General features: G+C 44.4%; 1 long non-coding RNA gene across 2 annotated transcripts in view; it reads left to right on the top strand.

Annotated features, from left to right (window-relative positions):
• Nucleotides 1-22,567, top strand: part of LOC134155616 (uncharacterized) — a 171,397-nt gene extending 148,830 nt beyond the window's left edge. Inside the window, exons 1-3 of one of the 2 annotated variants that reach the window (XR_009961643.1) lie at nucleotides 4,879-5,383; nucleotides 21,241-21,389; nucleotides 22,246-22,567. This is a non-coding gene — a long non-coding RNA (uncharacterized LOC134155616). Of the gene's footprint in view, nucleotides 1-4,878; nucleotides 5,384-21,240; nucleotides 21,390-22,245 lie in introns of those variants that run through there. The other variant, XR_009961644.1, reaches the window with a different exon arrangement.
• The last annotated feature ends 691 nt before the right edge of the window (nucleotides 22,568-23,258 follow it).

The following is a 23,258-nucleotide window of genomic DNA, read 5'->3' as shown; positions in this document are numbered from 1 at the left end:
ATACTGGAGGCATACATCAGGGCTTCAGGAATGTACTGGCCTAGAGTACGTACTGGCCTAGAGTGACAGTCGTGCATGGAGACAGATGGGCTCGGGAAAGAGCATGGAGGTGGAAAGGATATCAGAGATGCAGCACCATCCTCATCTATGCAGAAGGTGACATCTGCAGAGGCTATGTCATGGTACCACCAGTAAACAGCAGCAGCTTGCCAGCCCTGAGGCCAAGGCACCCACCCAGCAGCAGCTGCAGCCGTAGCGTCTGTGTGACCGAACATGGACCTCTTCCTCAACACTTGGCATCCCTACATGATTAAAAAAGAAGCAGGGCCCTTTTAAAGATCAGTGGATGGTAAATTATTCCCTTCATTTGTTATTCATGATGAATAATGAATTATTCTCATAACATTTACTATGCTGTTCATTTATTATACAGGACAGGGGAATGTTTAGAAGCTAATTATTGCTAGGAAGGCTCTACACTTGCAAAATATGTGACTTTTGCATATTTGTCATAGCAGTGCTTTAAGTGGGGGAAGGGCTGTTTGTCTGGTTTTAGCACGTTTCTGTCCCTCCAACACCCAGCCATACCACCCACCTGCAGGCAGGACAGACATCCCCCTCACCAGCAGCAGCCAAGATGCTCTGGCCCCCTTTGCAGAAGGAGCCCCTGGAGTAGGTCTGGAGGATAAACTGTTACTTCTCCTTACACCCAGCAGTAAGGTGAAATGTTTTGTTGGCCGGTGTGGCAGAGGTCCACCCCATGCATAACCACAGTGTTTCACATCTCCCATCACTCGATCAAGAGGCAACCACTGTTCCAAGTCCTCAGCAGCCGTGGCCAGAACGAAATCTTGTGCTTCATTGCCATGACAGCTACGAGCCAGAGGCTGCAAGTGTCTCTCACTGGGAAATACCTGAAACAGCAAGCTATGGTAGGTCTCAACTCCATGAATTCCTGAAGATGCTGGAGAATAAAGCTGTGGTGAGCCAGGAGGAGATGGCCTTCTGAACAGGGAGAGATTGGGGGGATTGTTTCTTATTCCTGTAAGTAGAAGAGACCCACTTAGAAGACTGAGTAATATCCTCAGCAGTGGTCTACCAGTGGCTATAAATTACCAGTTAGAGTTGTCAACACTAACTGTGATGTGCTGCTCCTTGCCAACAGATTTACCCTGGCCATTTATAGTTGATAATTTATCAGCTGTTTTGAAAAATGCTTTTAAGGGGACTGGAAGCTCCTGCTCAGCTCTGCTCCCCTGTAAGCATGGCACAGTACCCTGCTTACCCACCGTGGCCAGCTGTGTCCATGTCCTGCCCACACGGGAAAAAGGCATTGTCTTGCATTTCTCTGAGCATCCTGCTACAAGAAACCAAGCTGTGAAACAGGTTGCTGTGTTTCCATACCTTAGTCTTGTTTGTTGCTCCCAGCTTGAAAGGGAGCATGATGCTCCCAACATAGGCTGCCTCTGCCTGGTGGGGTGTTCTCCAAGTCCTGTGTGGTAGCTCATGGGTCCAATCCACAGCTGGTGAGAGCTGGCAGAGATGCCATTGACCTTGATGAAGTAACATACATTTATGGGAGAACATTAGCTAGTTCTGTGCTAATATATCTAATATACATCTAATCTATGTTACCTAGTATCTACATTATGTGCCTAATATCAGTGTCCTTTTGTGGTCTCCAGTGATGCCCTCGTATATCTCTAAATAAATGTTACCAGAGCTAAGCCAGTGAGAGGTTTACAAACCCATGGCAGAGATAGTTCAATGCCAGAGCTATCAATTCAGAATGTCTCTGAATAATTGGTTATCACACACTTCAGTATAAAACTGATCTTCAGTGATACCCTTCTGGCTGTGCCTCATCATTCCTTTTTGTTTTGTTTTGATTCCCCAGCAGAAATTTCTCTCTGCCAGCTGCCTTTGTAACCTGGTAAGAGCATTGCGAGCTGCTGATAAATGATCTTTTATTTTATTTTTCATCCTTGTAGTGGTAAATTCTTGTGTCAGCACAGAGGCGATGCAGGTGACTAACCTCATAAAATGTAGTAAATGATTAATAAAATCTCAAATAACAACAGCTCCGTGGGCAGATCATAACTTGCCAGTCTTGAGCAGATTGAATGCCTTTAGAGGACATCATCTGATTGCTCTGTGGGGGAGATTTTTTTAGCCATGAGTCACAGAGAAATCCCAAATGAGGTACAGCTTGAGAGCAACAAGAAGCAGACCAGACCTTGATTTTCAGCCACAGGGTACACTTGCTGCACTGAGTGATTTCAGTATGATCTTGGGTCCCTCAGGCAGGTGCTGTGCTGCAGTCCCACCTGGAACCGAGGTACCGGCTTGCTGAGCACATGGCCACTGAGGAGCTTGTGCTTTAGCATCTGGGCAGAGGGACGCGTGTGAGCATTTGGAGATGCTCACACATGTGGGTGATGGAGGGATGCTTTGCTAAACTGCAGTCATGATCCCAGAGAGCCAGAGCAACTGCTCATGTAAATTCCCAACTTTTTATTTATTTTTTTTCTTTTTAAAGATGGAAAATTACTCTTTGTAATCTGAATTAGACACTGCAGGTGGAAAGGCTGCTAGGCTGAGCTACAGTCTCTGCAGATTTCAGTGGGATAAGGTTCTGACCTTCAGTGACAAAAGTGGTCCTCTCTTCCTCAGGCATTTCTGCAACAGAGCAACTGTCAAGTGGGCACTTGGGTACTAAACAGGAGCAGACATTACCCTTCAGAAATGTCTTGCCTGGATCCTTGCTTGGCTTTCCCAGAGGGAAGCTGCATGGAGGCCAGACCACCAGGCAGCGGGACTGGGAAAGACGCACACAGGAAGATGTTTTCTGTCCATATTTAGGTTTATAGAACCTGCAAAATGGTGCTACACAGGCTGTACTTCAGCTGTATCCCCATTGGTTTGGCATTACCAATAGTATTCTTGCAGCACATACAAAAAAATGCCTTTCTTGAAGCAACTGTTTATTCCCTGAAGGCACCATATGGGACAGAAACCTCAGAGAAAGGGAAACAAACTGTACTTTTCCATGTGATTCCAATTATTAATATTCCAGTATTGGCCAAGCACTTGTAGAGCTGTAACGAGAACATCCTCTTATACGCTGTTTCCAGAATTTATGCACAACAAGCAATACATAAATATCAATTGATGAAGCAACTATAAAAAAATTAATTAAAACATGAGAGGATAGAAGCCTCTATTTAGCCCCCTAAAAAGGAAAGACGTGCTCACAAACCCCTCTCTCCTGCTCAGAAGAGAGCTCTCAATTCCAGAGGAAGGAAACCGTTAATTTTTTTTTTAATTGCACAATACTTTTAATTGATTTCCATAAGCTCCACGAACAGCAAAGGGGGGAGTGAAAAATCAAAGATTTCACAATTAAATTAGTACTTGGGAGCTGTCTCTTGCCTGTTGGTTATGATCCAAACTCCCTATATCCTGTAACCTGCCTGTGGTGGCAGACGTGCAGACAGGAAGCAGCAGCCTGGCTCTAGTCCTCCATGAAGTCCATAATGTCAGGGCTTTACTAATGGCACCTACACAATAAATCCACATCTATAACCATGAGCACATTAGTTAGCCTACATTAAAATTAAAAACTGCACAAGAAGACAACAGAAGGTAAAACCTGGACTCTCATGAAGAGGTTGCTTTTTTTTCCACCCTGTGTTTCAGCCACAATCTGGACACAGTTTGCTGGCTCCTGAGCAGCCACAGGAGCCTCCCCATCAACTGTCCTGAGACAGAGCTCATCCTGCTGGAAGGAAACAAGGAACAAAAGCTGGGAAATGGGCAAGGAGCTTCATGGGCTGGCCAGACAGGGAGCCATGGACTGTGCTTGGCATCCAGCATGGGCAGGCTTCAAAACCTCCTGCAACCTGCTCTCCCCTACCCCAGATGACATCTGCAACTGTGTTTTCTTTTTCTCTGTGTGTCACAGTGATCTTCCCTTTGGGTCCTCAAAGAGGCATGAGCCATCCTGGTGCCAAGGAATCATCAGCGAGTCATAGCCTGGTAATGGACTTGAAGACCATAGGTTGCAAACTGCAAAACATTCAGATCCTGTTTTTTTCTCAGGCTTTTCCAGCTGAGAGCCAGGGATGCCCATTCACTTTCAGTGATGAAAAGGTGGATCTATGTTACTGCCTTCTACAAAAAAATAACTGGAAAATAGGACAACTCAGTTATGCTTTTCCTGCTTTTCCAAGAAGTGCATGAAGCCTGAATCCACAGAGGGAAGGAGCATGCTAACACTAGAATAAATAAAAGCCTCACTGTCCTCTGCATGTTTGCTTGCATCTACCTGAATAAAATACTAAGTCTTGGGGGCTCAGGGTACTCCAAGTGACCAAGCTCTCCAGTAGCTCCCGAGCATCCCTCATTTCCCCCAAGGTGACCATTACACTGGTGTTTGCTGTACATCACAGTGCCCTACAGAAACATCAGTTCATGGGCACATGGCTTATCTGTTACATTGCAAAAACCCCCAACATTAACACTACGCACTTACTTGTTGCCTTTTATCTGACAGATGGAAAGGGTTGGACCCTCATTAATGCTAGCAACTGTAATGATAGTATTTTATTTCTCCAGCAGCCAGTGCTGAGGTTCCTGCATGTTTCTCTTCAGGCAGCACCCTGTTGACTCTGTGTGCAGCGCGAGGTTTGCCCAGCTCAGAGCCAAGTGCCAGCTCAAGCCAGCACTTCAGGAACTGATCAACGCTGCTTTCTTTCCAGGAGTTCAAGGTGCTTAGCAAATGACTGAACTTCATTTGACCTACAAAATACAGTGCTTTTTACAGCATCTACCTCAGAGACTGGTGAACAGTCTCAGATTTCTCTGATTTGCTGAAAATCACTGCGCGTGTGCCCAGTTATTAGGAAAGAGCTGTGAAAGGCACTGGCCTCCAGGCCATGCCTTGTCCCCACCTGTTCGCTCCTGCCCTGCCCAGGCAAAGGGCACCTCTACATTCCTAACACTTTCCTTCCTCACTACGAGCCACTCTCTGGGATTATTTTGACTTCTGCATTTGTTTATTTAACATCAAGAACACCATTTGTTAACCACAATGGGTAAAAACAACAATATTTTGCATTTGCCTTGGGTTTCTTCCGTGAAGGTTTTACAAACATTTTGAAATCAATTCTCACAGTGAGCTGGGCAGGTCAGTGTCTAAGTTAATGTCTATGTATTGCCACAAATGGCTGAGGATGATGTTCAGGATTTACAACAGTGCAACTCAGAGAAGTCAGTCAAGACCTGGGGAAGGCAGCAGTTGGATCAGTACTGGAGCTCAGGATTACCAGAGTCCCCACCTTAAGTCTACTCTTGGCTTTCTGCAAAGTCCGGTTACAAGGAGGTAAGCTGGGATAAGGAGTCCCACCTAACATTGTGTCAGGATGAACTCAGCTTGTGGCTTTATTATTCCCAGACCGTGTTGTTTTGCCTTTTCCCTTCTTTCTGTCCCTTCAGTAGTACTTAGAGCAGTGCTTACAGCAGCTGGCTCATCAATCCCCTCCCTGTTGACAGGGAGTAGCTGTGCTGGAACTGTGGCCAAACATCCCAGTGGTGGTCAGTTGTGGTGAGCACTGCCACAGCTCTGCCTCAACCAGGGACCTCCATGCCTTTGCTGCCTGCAACCCTGCCTCACATCAGCTCATGCACCAGGATGAAGCAGAGTGCAGAGCCCGTTTCCTCATTTAGCAGAACTTGTTATTTTTCTCTTTTATAACCTGCAGCATTATCAGCAGCAAATTACTGCTACTGATAACTCGTTAGCAAACAAAATGAAACACAATGCCACTGACGTCTGTATGAAGCCACGTCTGAGTGGCTCTGGCTTCTGCTTATTGGGCTTTCAGTATTCATTAAGGCCAGTAAATGGTATGTGTTTAAAATGCTGATCTACTCAGCATGTGTTCAACTCTCAATCTGCCTTAGCTGAGACAGCGGCTTTTACCAACTCTGCCGCCTAACTAACTTGATATATCATAGCTTCCGAAGCTCTGTTTATGAGGCTGTTTTGTTTGCAATGACTTAATATCTTTTCACATGGGAGAATTTATCAACATCTGTGCATCACATTGCATCGCATGTGCGGGTGGCCTTCATTGTACTTGTAATGCCGGAGCAGATCTGGGGAGGGGAGTCGCTCTGCTGGGAATCCTGTGACTGCTTTCCAAATGACAGCTAATTTAAAAGGTGGTGCTTCCTCTGACAGAAGGGAAAACACGTTATCATTTCCTCTCCTGTCCTTTCTCGTCTGGTTGAGAAAGAGGAGTGCAGGCAGTGAAAAGGACGGTTGGGCTGGGGAACTCCCTGCCATGGGCTGCCAGCCAGGTTGAGCTGCAGATTAAAAGATGGATTGGATATTGGTACTGATAAAATATTATACTTGTGCACATCACTAAGCACTGAGCATTCAGGACATTATTCTGACACTGACTGTGTCCTCTCCAGTCACCTTGACCCTGACCAGATAAGATGCTCTGTGCTGTTCTGGATCCTCTTGTCAATTAAGGCTGCAGCCCCATCATATCAAGCATACACAGAATATGTTCCTTAGGGTGAGTACCAGCAACTTTTTCTCCTGGAAACCTGGCTCACAGTCTCCCAAAAGCATGAGCCACTTTGTGCAAGGCATGTCGCTATTAGGCAAAGACTGGGCACCTTATAGCAGCTTACTGAGATAATCAAATGTCTTCCAGTGGTCTTGGGATCCACTCTGGCCTCCCTTTTACAAACTGAGGCAGCTCCTTATAAGGAATTTCCTTATAGAGAAAATGTCTCTATGTATTTGTGGCTTTGTTGAGAGTGGGGTTGTTTTGGGTTTGTTTTGGTTTTGGTTTTGGTTTTTGGGTTTGTTTTGTTTTGTTTTGGTTTTTTTTGAGTCAGGATAAAAAAGAAAAAATAGCTAAATATTAAAACATCAGAAGCTTTCTCTGGTAGGATTACATCCAGCTTTACCAGAAATACATGTGGTTTCTTACTTATCTGTCCCTGAGGGTGGAAGACAGACATCAGTGTCTCCAGAGAGACTGCAATGGCAACATCAGATAACATAAATGTGAAACGCTTTGGGTTTAGCATGCACAAGCTTTTCTAGGTCTCTCTGACGGTGTTGGGAGCTTATGTCAGTGGCAGATATGAACCCAAACTACTGGACTCTTCATCACCCCTGCACTGAAAAGCCTTTAAGGCAGTGGCACCTTTTCAAGCCACCATGCTGCCCAGCTCCTCAGCTGGTTTAACCCTGCAGCAGGAGAGCATCTTCTCTATGAGCCTCTTCTTGTTCCTCAGCCAATACATCTCTGTTCCCACATAAAAAGGAATTTCTGCTCCTGTCAGCTAGCCTCATACCTATTTGCGATAGCAGTACATGAGAACAAAGTATCACAGTATCACAGTATCACAGTATGCTAGAGATTGGAAGGGACCTCAAAAGATCATCTAGTCCAGTCCCCCTGCGGGAGCAGGAACACCTAGATAACGTTACACAGGAATGTGTCCAGGCGGGTTTTGAATGTCTCCAGGGAAGGAGACTCCACAACCTCCCTGGGCAGCCTGTTCCAGTGTTCCGTCACCCTCACTGAGAAGAAGTTTCTTCTCAAGTTTAAGTGAAACCTCTTGTGTTCCAGTTTGTACCCATTACCCCTTGTCCTATCATTGTTTGCCACTGAGTAGAGCCTGGCTCCATCCTCGTGACACTCCCCCTTTATATATTTATAGACACCAATAAGGTCACCCCTCAGTCTCCTCTTCTCCAAACTATAGAGACCCAGCTCCCTCAGTCTTTCCTCATAAGGGAGATGCTCCACTCCCTTAATCATCTTTGTTGCCCTTCGCTGGACTCTCTCCAGCAGCTCCCTGTCCTTCTCAGTGATTTGAGTATTTTTGTGGAGGAACTGCTCTTCCCTGCACTGTCTGTAACTTTGCATGCCTTGAAGGCTGCCTTTGGAAAGTCCATATGTACTTCATACCATTAAGCATTAGATCAAGATTTTCACTCAACAACACGCCATTATTATTATTGTTTTTATTACTGTCAGCTGTTTCCATGTGCACTTGGGGAAGTACATTTCTTAAAAAGAGCAGAGCGTGGCCCACTGTAATGAAGCAACCTATTATAATAGGATAATAAGACCTTAGAATAGACAAAAATGAAGGGTGGCATACGAGCAGTACCAGAGAAATCCTTGACATATTCTTTTTAAAAGCAACAACAACATTTAGTATGAGATTTCTGTTTGGATCAGACAGCAAAATTTTCCCTATTTTCAAGCAGATTAATAGGTCTGCTTTTTGTCTGTTCTCAGTGATTTAGACTAAATGAAATATGGTGCATGGGTAACACAGGTAATTATTTCACCATTAGGAAAATTCTAGTTACTGGAAAATTTCTTTGGCTGGGCCATAGACAAAAATCAAGGAAGACAGCTATTCTTCTCACTTGGGAAAAAGCAAATATTTCATGTTGCTATTCAGAAGTTGACTGACCCAAGTGGAAAAGCTATCTTTGAGCTACACAGGGCATCATTAGAAGGAATAGAGAACCAAGGTGCTGCTCATCCAATTTCATATCTCTTTATGCATCAAATTGGTGTTACAGCAATAATAGAAGTAGTCCACTTGTAAACACACTTTACTAGGTCACACAGCACATTTGTTTCCAGTGTACTTATTCCTGGAATTTGGCATGTAACTTCTCACCTACAGCATCTGTGGAAAGTTTTATTAGAAGGGGAAAAGCAGTGAATAAGTCACTGAATTCCTAGCTTGGCCACTAACTCAGACCATCGTTATGCAAACAGCCACTTGGTTATCTGGCTTCACATATACAGACTTGCTGTTGTGCAGGGCTGGGGAAATAAAACAATACTTTGGGGCAACAACTCTCTGTCTCTCCATTTACCTACGTATAAAATAACTCTAAAAACACTTCACTTCCAAGGTTGAGATGATATTTATGGGTTTCCTTAGAAATCTTGGAGGGGAAATGCTGTTAAAGTATGGAGAATGATTGTTAACTGATGGAAAGGTATTTTAATGAAATATGCTGGCAAGCTTCTCTTTACTGTGTGGTGCCAGTGCTAAATAGGCTGCTTGAAGGGCTGCTTCCCCTGGAGCATTTGTTGCTTGATTGTTCTTGGGTTTTGTCATCTCTCCTTCATCTCCTCCCCAGTAAATTCAGTCAGCTCAAAAGCTGAAGGAATCCATAGCTGTAACATGTAATCCTCACTTGAGTTTCTCACCACTGGGAAGTGTTTCTCTGGATGGTCCAAATGACATGTACTCCCCTTACATAACCAGCCCAAACAGCTCAGCCAACTCTTTCTTCCAGCTTTCACTGGTCCCAGCTGCTCTATGGCATTTGTGCTTTGGTCTAGCCCATGCAGGATAAACAGCGAGTGGATACAAAGGGGATCAGAATAGATGCAGAGGAATGACTTTTGATCAGTATGAGTTTATTGGGAAGCATCAGTGGCACTGGTGGCAAAGAGCTGAGCCCAAGTCTGAGACCATCACCTTCATGTGGGGCAATCCCTCATCTACAAAGCCCCAAGCATGGTCCTTCCTGTGAGGTTTAGGTTTTTTTCGCTTGTGTAGAATCAGGTTTTAGCTGCTGAAGGCACAAGGAAGCAGTGGCTACTTGTGAAGGCTGAGGAGCAGACTTGCAGCAAGCAGTCAAGCTGTCCCCAGCCCTTGGAGCAGTTGCACCCAGAATGGGAAACTGCTGCGAGTTCTCCCAAGGCACATGTTATCAGATACCATTTCCTTGTGAATGATCTTTTTTGCTGGAATTGAACCTACATGTGCTCTGCTGAGAGGACCATTCCTCTGATCTGTCCCAATCCAGAGGCAATCTGTCCTCACAGCCAACAACTGATGCAGACTGAGAAGGTCCCCACACAATCTGCCCAAATATTCCTGTATCACAGTCACATCCTCAGTCTGAGCAGGGGTAGCAGCTGTTTTTCTTCAGATATTTTTTCCCTAGGTCTGCAAAAAGAAGTGACTTTGGAGAAATGTCCCAATGCTTTCTCCTAAGAGCTTTGGGATAGCCATAAACCCTAAATACAGGTTGGTGTCTTCTTTGCTCACACCAGCCCTTCAGAGTGCCATGAAGAACCAGAACTTTGTTTTGTGACCATCTCTAGCTGTTATCACATCTCCGGGCATAGGAAATAGTTTGGTAAGTTCTCTCATGTTCATTGGTCCCCTGCCAGTGTGCAGTATGAATGGTAAACCAAAACAAACCTAAAAACTCCTGAAAGCAGAAATTGTTGTAGAAAGATTGACTTCTGCAACCTAGTGCTACCTTCGAGGAACACAGCAAAAGCCAGCCAAAGACACCATCTGTTTGTGGCGGAATGTGTAAATTTATATCTATTTTTGAACTCTTGAATTATGAAACTGGAAATGTCTCAGCTGCAGTGTGCATAGTATATGAAACAGCATGGAGATCCACTCTGTATTTGATCCCAGGACACATGGAGAGCCTACTCACATTGAAACTAAATGAAGCAAGTCTGTAGCAGCCCAGCAGGAACCACTGCAAAACTTGTGTGTCTCCTAGGGCATTTGCAAAGCTCTTTCAGAGAACTCACCAGGGCTTGTCATGGAAAAATAATAACTGCTTGATGGGCCAGTTTCCCACATTATGTATCAGGCATTTCCAGTGACTTTTCCCCCCAAATCAGCTGGCTTTCTGATTATGAATCACTTGCATCAGACAGAAGCCTCACTATATGGTCCTAGTTTTTGGTTCTTCTGTTCTCTTTCACTGGTTCACCTCACGCCTCCTCTCCTTCCTACAACACCTGTTCCTTACACCAAGAGGATGACCTGTTCATCTCCAACCTCCTTAAAATATTTTGGAGGGATGCTTAAATCCCTGGGAAGACAGGTCATCCACCATCAAAGGCCAGCAGCCCAAATGGCACAGCAGGTCAGGAGCTTTGCCAGTTGTCCTGGGTGGCCCAGAGGTAGGTCTCACCTACTGACCATAGGCTGGAATCCTCTGCTTTGGAGACCAGAACTTCAGGTTAACATGGACCCTCGATCTAATAACTCCCAGCCTCTGATACTAGTGTGTATCAGCCTGTTGTCCACTATGTCTATTTGAAGTGGTAATTCTTCAGGGCAGGAATATATTTGTGAGTGGTTTTGGTCCACGGGGTCCAAAGTCTTGTTGAATTTTCAGCATGCTCTTATACTACAAACAGTGATGAAGATGGGAGAGAAAACAAACAGCCACTGGAGTGTGGAGCATTTCCATGAACTATAAAAAAAATGCTAAATCCCATTGGCACAGAATGATCACAGTGGTTTTTTTTGCAAGTGTGAATATCCTTAGCCTTTGGTGGTCAAGGTGAGTATTTTCTTACCTGTGTTCAAGCCTATTAGTCAGGTTGCATATTAGAGAGCTCTTTCTGATATAGCTACCCTGCTCATTTGTCTCACAAGTACACTGTACCCCCCTTGATTAAAGTTGCATAGAGCCTTCAGCTCTGTCAATGGTGTAATTTGCATTTTACTTGGCTTACAAGCCTTGGGGCTTTGTCTTGCGTTATATAGGGTATGCTATACAACAATTATCCTGGAACCAAGACAACATGGTTTTGCATGGTAATAAGCTATTTCTTCTTCATAGCTTGGCTCATGTTGAAAGGGTTGTATTCCAGTCATCTTCTAGTCATTTAGCATGATTCTTGCATGTATTTTCAAAAGGTTTTGGCCAGCCACAGTGTTTTGGGATGGTATGCATATGGTTGCTAGCACTATTTGCTACCAGTCCTCATGCTAGCAGGGCTGACTGCAAATAATGTGGAACAGGTGAAGATTCTGTTGGATTTTTTAATCATCATTCAACTGCTTAACAATAGGGTTTTGAACTGTTATCAATTTCTTAAAAAGTAGATTTTTTTATAGCTTTGAGGCCTTAGCTGCATGCCCTGAAACACTTTAAGCTCTCTTAGCGTGTTCTTGTCCTCTCCTGATTTCACAGGGTTTGGGCTCTTTCCTATTTATTAATGCTGCCCGTTGGATAATTACAGCTCTTCTCCTTTGTGATCACCTCTGATCATATTATAATATCCTTTAATCTTCATATGAAATTTCCTTAGAATCAGGATCCAGAATGAATCTGAGTATTATTGATCAAAATAACATGTCACTTCTTAGAAGAGTCCTTACCGCAATGTGTATATCCTTGCAGCTCATTACAGCAGAATTACTTTGAAATGCAGTCTTGTTCCTTTCTCTTTAATGGGAAGACATGGTCTAGTCTTGATTATACTATTGTTCCCCCTTTCAATGTAGAATTAACATCAATCAGCTGGAGAGCATGATTGATTTTCTAATTAATAAAGCATTTGTATCAGCTTGCCTAACCACACAAAGCTGAATGGGTTCCCTACTGTATCCGAAAACTGATTTTGTGTGTGAATTTACTACTGGACTCGGGAAGCTTTTTCACTAGTGGTAAGGCTAGTTAGGGCATCCTTCATGTAGAGGTCTCCAGCATAGCAAATGCTCTAAAGCATGTTTCACCAACTACCACAACCAGATTTAAAAGCTTATTTTGAACAATGACTTTTGTCCCAAGACTGAAAAAAAAAATAAATGTAAGAGGTATGGGAAAAGGAGAATAAATGCCTTTCAAGGATTGGTCAAAATACAGTGGTCAGTGCAGCATGGCCTTGCAGGAGCCCTAGGGGATGGGGCTGCCCAGTGGCACTGCCCTCCCCAGGCTAACGTGTTGGTTAGGGTGTCCTGGGGCTACTCTACCTTATGTCTTGCTGCCCTTCAGTCAGCTTTGCATCACTTGTCTGGTTTATGCCAGAAAGCCCTGGATTGTCAAAATGACCCCACAGGCTTTACCCTGAGCTCTGGGAGCATCTGTGTGCTCCCCCATGGGGCTGCATGCCATCCTGTCTGCATGTTGGTGGCAGCCATGCCCTCAAAGAAATGCTAGAAGGTAGAGAAACCTCAGCCCTCCCAGCTCTCTTAAACATCAGAGGTAGTGGCTGGACAAGGGAAAGGCCAATTAGTAACCTTAACTCCTCCCTGTGCCAAGAGTCTGGCTGCTGCAGACATGAGACCAGAGGGTCATAGTGTAACCAGATGGTGACGAGGAACTGGGGCATGACCAGATGGTGATGAGGAACTGGGGCATGACCTTGGTGAATAAGTAAACAGAAAACCTGAAGGAGATCTGTCCCACTTTGAGCTCCTATTCTTGGTTACAGTATCTAATTTACATCTGTAAATCACTGCTGCAGGGTTGAGGAGCCCTCACCTCCCCCTCTGTTTTGACAGGCAGCCAGAGGCGCAGCTGCATCTGCAACAATACACCCAGAGCAAGCTGCATGCTGGGAAGATGGTGATGAACACAAGCAAAAGCTGAGCAGAGAGTGTGTCCTGTGAGGCCCAGGTGCAAGAAAAGCTCTGGCTCAAGAAATTCTGGTCTAATGCACCCGTTTCTTGCATGTGACCTTCCTGCACTGCCAGTCTTAGGGGAGCCAAGCTGAAATCAGTGAGAAGAGCTGGCATCTCCTTTGGTTTGCCTCTGATCTGGCTGTGCTCTGAAAATGGTTTAATTCCCATTTCACATCATCGTGTCTTTCAAAAGTACAGAAAGTGCAGTCTCTGCACTTGCTATGGATCTCCCTTTGGCCACATGGTTCCCAGGAGCAAAAAGATGGAATAAAGACCAAATCTTGCAGGCAAACCAAACAAAATGAGGTCAAACATGTTCCATGATTTTAACCTACCTTGTAAATTTAATGCTGTGTGGATAAGAGCATGGTGCAGCTTCTTCACAGTCTTCTGCCCTGGCTTACATTTCTCCAGCTCCCTTGCACTAAGTTATAAATCTGATAGTGAAAGCTATACATCAGCACAGGTTTTGGCCCTTAGTCCTTACATACTGTCTAGAGAATTAACAAGCTTCACTGCATTAAAATAAATAGACTCACATGCAAGCCCAAGACGATTTAAGTCATCTCTCTGGTGTGAGAAGGAGCAGCCACCCATGTTGTAGTCACTGCATCTGGGTCAGACAGTTGGGGATGGCAGCTCACAGGCTGCAGGGGGAACAGGAGGACTCACACCACTCACAGCTGCAGGGAAAATGTGAATGTAAAGCTTTTAGGGAAAAAAGACTCTGCGCAGGCTGCTACAGACCACGATGTACTGTGCTTGGGTCTGGGGGATTCCTGTCCAGGGTGAGCTCATGCACTTTAGTCCTTGAATTATATGGCTGAAATGGTGATACTGGGTTAAAAACAGGCAGTACTGACAATAAAATGAGGACACCACAGTGTGGCTTTAAACTGTGCTAATATAAAGTGATTTGCTACATGCAACTTGATGGCATCTCATTCTCAGTTGAGATATAACGAAATACTTTTGGAGCTGTGCATCAGACCAGCCCCGTCATTTCAGTCCAGTTTAGGGTCCCAGAGGACAGACCAATTTGCTGCTAAGGAAAACACCAGTCTGCGCCAGCACCTTCAAGTTCCTCAAACCAGCAGCCGAGTACACAAACTCTCAAGGCCTTTTATGTATCCACATCCCAAGTAACCTGATATAAAAAGTTACATAATTTCTCTACCTAGGCTGAAAAATAAAGAAAGAAAATGGCTGTGGGTTAATCAGGCAGTGATGAGGTGGACAGGCTGAGTTCACAGAGCAATCCCTCAGGTCACCACCCATCAGCCGGGCAGTGGGACCTGCGTAGGGATGCTGTTGGCCAGATGAGACAGTGCAATCTCTTGAAACCTCCACGCATGAGGTTTAAGCTAAAATATTTCGGCACTCCTTGATAAGATTGAAAGCACACGCTTTTACAATGACTCAGCTGACCTGAGGTAAGGGAGGAGGTGATGAAGCGCATGAGCTTTTGTATATCCATCACGTGAGACTGGTACAGGCCACACGGCTGTGGGGACCTTTCCTCTCCTGGTGCCCCAGCTGATCAGGGAGGAGATGTGGGGGCTGGAAGTGCTCCATTTGGCCATGGCTGAGTGCCAGGGAGCAGTGCTGGGTGAGGGACCTCCTGCCCTCCTTTGGATGCTAAAGGAAGATTTCCAGGTCTTGAATTAACCTGGGACGTTTTTCCTGGTGCTGCCCTAATTCCGAGCTCTGCCAAGACGCAGATGGCTGCAGGCAATTGCAACCCCAACACACAGCTCTGCTGCCAGAACAGTAAAACCCCATCACCCAGGCAGGCTCCTGCTTCTTTGGCTTTTTCTTCACCTCTCAACCTCCTGACAGATACCCATCGATGTTTATATCACTTATCATGACACACATATCCATCTCAGAGATGCTCACGTTGTTTCTGTGATCTTTGACTGGAGCAACATGGGATGTTGGAGCACTAAGTGCTGACAGTTCTTCTTGCAAGTTGTTAACTTGATTCTCATTTAGATTTTATTTGTCCTGTGTTTTATTCTTTGGGGGAATTTTTCATCCCTAATTAATCTTGGATCATGTAATATTTTGTAAATGCCTTATTGATTGTTCTAAATGTGCAATCATTTATTGTTTTACTTACTCCATTGGCTGAATGGCATTTTGGTTTTTGAGACCAACTCATCCTATGCTCATCAATTCGAAATCACTGGAGTCATTCCATGAATAACTGATTAATTTTATCTTGTTAATAGATAGGATACAGTCATCTTTTGTAAATGATTTTGTTTCTTTTGGTTTCCCCAGAATAGGAAAGGACATGAAATACTAACCAGGCTTTCCTAAGCTAGACCATCTGTATTTTCCAGTCTTTTCGGCTGAGTGATGAGAAGTGACAGTCAGCAAGTCTCTGCTGCAAATTCAGCCTGGCCAGCCAGCAGAGTAAATGGCATGGGAAGGCATCCTGCTGGGTGCATCTGAAGTAGGCTGGGACCATCCCCTGGTAGCAGAGCTTGTTCTCATCAGTTCAGAAGACCTCAAGAAAGACCTGGTGGAATACAGATATCTCTGGTGCTTTCCATAAGGCAGAGTTCTGTCGTTTGGATGTCCAGGATGTCTGGCGCATTGCATACTCTCAGTCCCTGAATTTCAGGTATTTCACCCGTTAGCAAAAACACGACTGACGTCACTCAAAGCTTGAAACATGGTATTATTTATTTCCTTTTTTCCTGTAGATGTTTTCTCTGTAATGAGTTGAGCAGGCTCCCCAGCTGACAGCAGCTCTGCGGTGGCAGGCCCAGTGCCAGTAGAGGCACAGCTCTTTGCAAAGCGAGGTTACAGTCTGTGATACCTAACTCAGGTCTGGCAATGGATGAGAAAAGAGAGATGTTTTCATCTCACTAACTGAAAAAAAGATCTTGCTTCTTATCTATAAATACACTTATCAGATTTCCACCTGTCCTCTCTGGTGTACTAAACAGCCTATGCTACGTTCTAGCTTCTGCTAGTGAAGATGTAGAAAATGTTACGATTCTTCATCATCTGCTTAGGAGTAGAACCTCCCTGGGCTCAGGCAGCTTGAGGCTGTGCTGTGCCCAGAATGGCCAGGGACAGCCCTGCAGCACTGCTGATTTTGGTGATGCTATGGAGAGCTCTGAACCCAGTTACTGTCCTCTTCCCAATTCTTCCTTATTCTTAGGGAAGCCACTGCCTGTGAGACAAAGTCTACCTGTAATATCTCTGACAACAAATTGTTTAGGAAAGCTACTGCACCTTGTAGGTGCAACAGGATGTTCACATATCAAGACCTGATCCATAGTCCATTAAAGCCAGTGGGGTTATTCCCATTGACATCTACAGGCTGTAGATCAGGAGGCTTTTTGATCTAGGACCTTTTCCCAGGAGTAGGGTATTAGCTTTGAAGTGTCTTCTGTCTCTCAAAAAAAAAATCCCATCCTAAAAGGTGAAATTACTTAACTCACTGTGTGTGTCAGCCTTTAAAATAGTCTGCATCTGTTTTTTTAATGTGCAAGTGGTCTCTGCAGAAACTACAGATTAACCAGGGTTAGGCAAAACTCCATCTCCCAGCTACAGAGCAGGAGTGAATTCCCGTTGCTAATGGAAGAGTTAAGAACATAACTCTGAGCAGCTGCCTGCTTAAAATCTCCAGCAAAACCTGAGGCCAGGGCAAATATTTTCCATTTCTTACAGAAATTAAAAAAAAAAAAAAAAAGAAAACATTTTGTTAAAGGCCAAATCAAAGCAAAATATTTAGATGTGGGTTTAAAATTACTTTTTTACTAATTCATTTTAATTGAATACTGGTACACTTAGTCTCAGTGGACCTATCACTGCAACAGCTGAGAAGGAGGGAGCCCCGCTCACCCATTGCCCTGTGCTCTGGTGCTCCCCAGAACAAGCACAGTCATTAAAATAGATGCACAGTTTACAGGCAGTATTAGGTAATGTGGAAAGCGCTTGGGAACTTGGAGTGAATCACACTGAACAAGGTGAGAGTGGAGAATTTCAGGGTGGTTATTTTCAACACATCAGGCTCAAAACGAGTGCTATTATTTTTAACATTAGTCACTGATGTCATTGTAGCATCTGCTTGAAAGCTGATCAGGTTTCAAACGACCTGCAAAAAAGGTGAATATGTTCATGCATGTAGCACACCATGCACTGGGGATGTACAGTTTGGTCAGATGCTGCCACAGCACAAGGGGGTTAACCAGTCCATGGCATGATGCACGACGCACAAGCACCCTCCATGCACCAAGGACAGTAACTGTTCAGCTGCTGCTTGGGAGGGAAGCCTGTGCTTGCAGGGAGATGCAATGAGACTCAGGCTCTTGTTTTCTCTTCAGTCGTACAGAGAAGTGGCTCACCAGTCATGTGTGGCGTCACCCAGCTGTCCACGGGAAAAGATGGGTAAAGAAGGGCTGGGGGATAAATGCCTCTTGGTTCTTTCTGTCATAGGTCGCCTCCCTCTCTCACCCCTGAAATATTTCTGAGGAAGGTTTGTCTTTCCTTAACCAGAGAATATTGTGGGTTGTCTCTGTGATATTAAAATCTCTCCTGATTTTCTAGGGGTATTCTGTTAATTAGTAGTTTTCTCCTCACAACTACTACTGTAAATGGAAAGAGTACATACTAAACCGATTGCCCTACTTATGTAGCTACTCAGAGGAATGCTAAGATGAATTAACATGCATAGCAGAAGGCTTATGACCCTGGGAGACAGAAGAACCTGAAATAACCTTAATATCCTGTCAACTTGCATTACTGAACCTCAGTGAACAAGAAGAGCCTATTTAGTAGTCTGTCTTAGAGGAAAAATTCATATCTTTTATCTGGCTTATTCCTCCCTCTTTTCAAATGGAAGTGTTGTTTTTATCTCTCCTGGCTTTATTTTTATGAGGTACAATAAAGCTGCGTCACCCCCCTGTATCTCCTCATCCTAAATAACACTTCCCCCTTCACAGACTTGCTCAGCTCCTGAGAGATGCCTTTCTCATGCTATTGTGTAGTGAAAACCATCTAGCCAGGCTGGGCAGAGGGAGCTGAGTTAACCCTGCATGTTGCTGCGGTGGCACATAGTGTCCACGTGTGACATTACCAATGCCATCTCTGCTCCTATGTACTCTGTGCTCCTGCAGAGCCAGCGCTAGGCAGTGTGGAGGCACCATGCTGGGCAGAAGGAAGGTGAGCTGCCTTAAAATTGTGCAAATCCCCTCTTCAAATACTGTATTGTGGATTTCAGAGCTGCCCCCACTGGTGTCCTGTCTAAGCCTTAAGGACCTGTATTACCTGCACCGCTGCCCGCTCTTTATGGCCACAAAAGCTGGAGTCCAGATGAGATTTCACCCAAACCCCAGATTTTCTGCTGTCCCCAGTTTTTGCAAGCTGGGTGCCTGGTTCACCCAAATGTTTGATCCTGCTGGAGAGCTTGTCTGTCATCGGGCTCCCCTTTTCAATGCACAGCCCAGCCCTCCCAAGGCCCTGTGGTTACATAAAGAAATATTAAGAGTAATAATACTCTTAATGGAATATCCATCCCCACAGAAGCCACCCAAGGCATCATCCAACCTGGCCTTGACACTGCCAGGGTTGGAGCATTCACAATCTCCCTGGGCAACCCATTCCAGTGCCTCACCACCCTAACAGGAAAGAACTTCTTCCTTATATCCAATCTAAACTTCCCCTGTTTAAGTTTGAACTCATTACCCCTTGTCCTGTCACTACAGTCTCTAATGAAGAGTCCCTCCCCAGCATCCCTGTAGGCCCCCTTCAGATACTGGAAGGCTGCTATGAGGTCATCATCATTAATTATTCCTCCTTCCCTCACCTTTCCACTTGGGGTTTAGCTCAGCCCTGATAAAAGAGGGGTTATTGCTTTAATTAAAAAATAATAATTAAAAAAAAAAGGTCAGAAATGCATCTCACAATCACAGAGTTCAGCCTAATTAGGACTCAAAAACACACATTGCCTTATGCATCTGCTCCTGAGATTCCCTTTCAGTGTTAAATACATGCGAATGCACCTACCCTGATAATGGTGTTTTTCTTACAGTTCACAGGGAGCAAAACTTACCCTAAAGAGGCAGAAACACAGAGGAAAGAGCCAACCCATGCTGCCAGTCCCCTGGGAAGCTTTTCCCCCAGAGGAGAGAGAACTGGAAGCAGAAAGCAGCCCCAGGATTTGGGACAAGTTCCCGTGTCTTGGGAGGGTGTAAATATACTGAGCATAGAAATAGGTCAGAGATAAAGCAATGCGTTCTCCAGTCACCTTGCTTTCCTTGCTTAAACAGAGAAAACCCCAAAATCTGCATTTCTATTCAAAGGGAAGGCCTTTGGGCTTGAAAGCCCAACTAGCAAATGCATAATAAGGGAAAGCAACAAATCCAAGTATTTATCATGTATGAAAGAAATTAGAGAATACAGTGAAGAGAAAACCTCATGGGGGATGCATACAGTATTTATTCAGGCTACAGTCTAACTCTGTGCCTGCTGAAGTGAATAATTCATTTCTCACCAAGGACAACAGTAAAACTCCTATTTAACAGAGTAACGACATTCTTAGCCCAGCCATCGCTCACTGCCTGTGGGTGCAGTGACTGCTGCCCACCTAGCCACTTACCACTCTGTGCAGGATTTGGTGCCCAGGGAGGGGGCACAGGGGCTGTTCTCTATGTGCAACATGTAATACCATGGCACAGGATGAGAATACTTTTTTTAAAGATGTATTTGGAGCTTCAGGGTGTGTATTTTCCATCTGAAGGGACTGAACATTCACCCCACCTCTCATGGCCTTAAAAGCAAAGTGTGAAGACAGGGTGAGGAGGCTGCAGGATCCAGGACAAATATTTTGGCACTTACTCTGCAGAGGCAGGAGGATGTGAGTGTATGAGAAGAGGCAGCAGGAGCTGAATTAGAAGGTCAGCCAGGCTCTCTCAGCCCTGCTCCCTCCCCTCCCCGGCTGATGAAGGGGCCTTCTTTACATCATAACCTGTCAAAAATGTAAACGCAATACATCAGCCTGCTGTAGCAACTACAGCCAGAGGGACAGGAACATCTCTGGGGTGCCGCCAGACGTGAGGGAACGCCTGGCTGCAGCACTTGAGTCATCCATGCAGTTCTGAGCACACATATTTTGTTTGAATCCAGTTGTCAGCTAGTTGTTGTGTTTATTTTGCCTCACATTGCCAGAACGGGGTTATGGCGTTGCCAAGTGTATTTCCATAGTCTGGCCAGCTTACCTGGCATTGAGGGGTGAGCAGTGGCACAGCTTGCACCATCCTGGCTTAAAAGCTGACTACTGCAGGGTCTTACATTTACACTTGAGGGTCCAGAAAACTGCCACAGCAGAGAGTGGTAATAATAGAAAAATCATAACAAACTAGGAGGATGCAGAGCCCAAAGTGTGAGATGACAAATTGCCTGCAAAATTGCCCAGAAGACAGAGGCAGCTAAAGATGGAGAAACTTCTCTTGACTTTGGTTAGAAAGGAGATGGAGAACTCAGCTGTTGATTCATTCATACTAGTCCCTTCTGCTCAGATTTCCTCTAAAACCCCACCAGGGCTGTGGGAAAAACCCTTTATGAAAATTCATATTGATATCATAATTTTCTAGGTTACTCTTTTTTCCACTGCAGCTCAAACCAGCAGACCCTTCACTCTGGATGCTTCCCATGTAGAGTGGCCTGTGAAGTCCACTTGTGGTCCAGAAAAATTGCTGGGAAATTTGGGAATGGTCAAGAGCCCCTTATATGACTTTTTTTTTTTTTTTTTAATAGTTGCTTGACAAGAAGAAGGGGATGTGCACACCTACCTGTGCACAAAACATGTAGGAACACAGACGTTGCTGGGAAATAAAGGCAAAGAGAGAAAGCAAAAGACTGAGGTGGGGGTGAAGCAGCAGAGACAGCCCCATCCTGGCATGCTGGTAGGCAACTAAATAATTGAAATAGTATTTGCTGTCAAGTTTCAATGTTTTCATAGTGTCCCTCATGAAAAACACTGCACATTATAGTGCTATAAATCTTTATTATCTACGTCTTCACGACCAGAAGCTTCCCATTACCCCAAAGAAGGGAGAATCCCATGAGGCACATTAATGGCATTGAAAACTCCTTCTGTTATCTTAAACCTTGATTAATCAACCTTATTTAGTACATGATAGTGGGATAATTGAAGCTGTGCCCATATTAAAAAAAAAAAGTGCAGTAAGTACTTTAGCATCTGCAGCTCCATTTCCTTACTACATAGATATTGATGCTTCCTGGAAACTGTTGTGAAATCCTCTGTTAAGGGACGATTCCACTGATCTATATTTTCAGGGCATGTTAGTAGGGGGTTCCTGTTTGTAGTGTCTTTAGCAGGAGAGCAGGATTGCTGCTTCTCACAAACCCATCTGTTCCCACTGCTCATTCACAACCTGGAGCCACAGTCTCCTGTCATCTCCCTGTCGTATTGAAAAATAATAACTGTGGGAGGACAACATAATGGATTGTTCACCGGCGCATTTCTGGATATTAAAAGTGCAATTTGGGGGTTGGATCCAGAAAAATGGCAAATATTTTTGTGAATTTAATATAACCGTGAACAAATTAGGCTTGATCCTGATCTCACTTGGGTCTACATTCACTCACAGCTCACAGAGCTGGCTGCTATTTCTGGAATATTAAGTCTTCTGTGACATTTTTCCACCACAGAGGTAATTTGAAGAGAAAAGTTCTGTAATTTTTCTGTTTTTTTTTTATTTTTTTTTACTTCCTTTTTGGCTCTTTTTCTTATTTTAGTGAATCTATGCAAGAAATCTTACAAGACTTTTGCACAAAGAGAGCAGCATTTTGTGATATCTTGAGAACACATCGTCAGGCAACAGAGGAACACAACAGAGGCAATTTGGGCCAAGAGATCTGCAACCTGGACAGTCTGTCCTTTGAATTGCCATGGTCCATCAAATTCTGCTGCTCCACCTGACTGCTGTGGGAGAAATTTTGCCAATGACGCTTTGTATGTAAAAAATGGAATTTCAGCAATTATTATTTTGGAGCGCTTAAAAATAAGTTTTGAGCAAAATACTTAGAAAATAATGAAACTCCAATAATATAAAACAAAGGGAAAGCATCCTGTTTCCTTTCCACTTCTCTTTTTTTTTCAATCTGTGAAAATCAAGGTGAGCCAATACTCTTTCCCATTTTTTCAGACACTATTTTCTCTTTGAATAAAGATATAAGGGAGCATAGGAGGGAAAAAATGACCCTTTCCAAGTTGCTGGGGCTTTTTCCAATGTTTTATGCTTTCCAATGGCCATTGTTGTCCAGTGTCTTCTGAGGCCTGAGGAAATGCACTGACAACACAAGCAGGACTGACAACTCCATCTTCATGGCTGCTGGACTTTTTGGCAGATGCTTTTAGGCACCAAAACACAGGTATCATGGGCCCAAACATGTGCGACTGAGTGATCCCCATGAATTGATGCAGTTGTAACCAAGGTCTAGCATCCCAATAGAAAGTGCTTGGTTTAGAGCACCTCCAACACTTTGGAGACTAATTTGGGGAAAGAAAAGCCATCTGGTGTTGTCACCTCCTCTTCCCTTGGTATTTTTAATCTGTCTTGGTATTGAAAAGAAAAATATTGATTTCAAATCCCTCGTCCTTTTCCAGCATACTCCATGAGGTGAGAGTCCAGGTTGCCTGGAGCTCATGTAATATTTCTGGGACTCATAAAGCATAGAATCATAGAATTGTTGAATGGCTTGGGACTGAAGGGACTTTAAGGATCATTTAGTTCCAGCCCTCTGCCTTG

The sequence above is a fragment of the Pezoporus occidentalis genome, unplaced genomic scaffold, assembly GCF_034315485.1.
Source record: "Pezoporus occidentalis ecotype Australia unplaced genomic scaffold, CSIRO_AGI_Poc_V1 ctg8, whole genome shotgun sequence".
Classification (NCBI taxonomy): Eukaryota; Metazoa; Chordata; class Aves; order Psittaciformes; family Psittacidae; genus Pezoporus; species Pezoporus occidentalis.
This window is presented reverse-complemented; position numbering and strand designations above follow the sequence as displayed.